Consider the following 1,167-nt stretch of genomic DNA (forward strand, 5'->3'; position numbering starts at 1 on the left):
CGACCCTCAGACAGGCGTGGCCCCGGGAAGAACCCGGGGCCGCAAAGTGCGTTCAAAGTGTCGATGATCAATGTGTCCTGCAATTCACATTAATTCTCGCAGCTAGCTGCGTTCGTCATCGACGCACGAGCCGAGTGATCCACCGTCAAGAGTTGTCTGAGTTTGTTTTAGGTCTCTCCCTCGCCAGAGGAAAGCGACCCGGACCGCACATACGCTCCCCACCTTGAGCTACAGCCACCTGCACGCCGGCGTGCGGGCGGAGCAGGGTGGCGTGAAGCGATGGGGAGCACCATCCTGGTGCGGCCCGCAGAAACATACGTCTATTGGGGGGAGGAGGACAGGGCGCCCAAGAGGCGATGCGTGCCCCAACGCACCGCAGCGACGGAGGCAGGATCACCGCCACCATGTCGCCCGCCTAGTATCACGAGGCGTGCAGCAGCTTTGCCCTAGGAAAAGCAGAGGCGGGAACGGGCACCGGCCATCGGTTCGGCAGCGTCACTGACGCGTGCACGTGGCGGCGTGTCGGCGAGCGGACTTCCTGCGAGGAGGCGGGGGCGGCACTCGCCCGAGCAGACGCCCGCCCGGCCCAGCCACCGCCGAGGTGGACTGGGAGTCGCGGCAACGGCTCGTCATACTCGTTCCCACACTCACAGCGCAGCTTGCCCGCAAGCCACCGACCACCGATCGACGCCAGGCGCCCCGACCGAGAGCGGGATCGCTCGTTCGCCCTGCTGGCAGTTCGCTGGGGATCACTACTGCACGGAGCTCGGAGACCGACGGGCGGCAACTCGAGAGTCTTTAAACCACCACCCCCATCCCGCAAGTGCAAAGAGGCTGTATACGCACAGACGGGTGAGGGGAATAGGTACCCCGTCGGGTTTGAAGGGAGCGTGACTAGATAGCAACGATGTAAACCCAGCCGATTTGGGAGCGAAAGACCGGCGCCTGCATCACCGGCTTCGTTTCCCGTGGCTGGAGAGTACACCGAAACCCTCCGTCTGTCGCGAGCTCCCGACGACGCGGTGCCGCCAAGCAGCAGGGCCGGACCTGGTGTGGCTCCCCTCGTCGATCACAGACCGGTCGGCACTACTGACGAGACGGTGGAACGGGCTTCGCCCCTTGTGACGAAGGGTGATGCGAACCCGCCCGCCCGCGTGCGTTCGGGGT

At 65.0% G+C, this 1,167-nt stretch overlaps 1 non-coding gene across 1 annotated transcript; it reads right to left on the reverse strand.

Annotated features, from left to right (window-relative positions):
* LOC140472619 (5.8S ribosomal RNA) lies at positions 1–154 on the reverse strand. Its single transcript, XR_011957773.1, has one exon. It is a non-coding gene; the product is annotated as a 5.8S ribosomal RNA (ribosomal RNA).
* Between the last annotated feature and the right edge of the window lie 1,013 nt (positions 155–1,167).

Source organism: Chiloscyllium punctatum, unplaced genomic scaffold (genome assembly GCF_047496795.1).
Source record: "Chiloscyllium punctatum isolate Juve2018m unplaced genomic scaffold, sChiPun1.3 scaffold_382, whole genome shotgun sequence".
Classification (NCBI taxonomy): domain Eukaryota; kingdom Metazoa; phylum Chordata; class Chondrichthyes; order Orectolobiformes; family Hemiscylliidae; genus Chiloscyllium; species Chiloscyllium punctatum.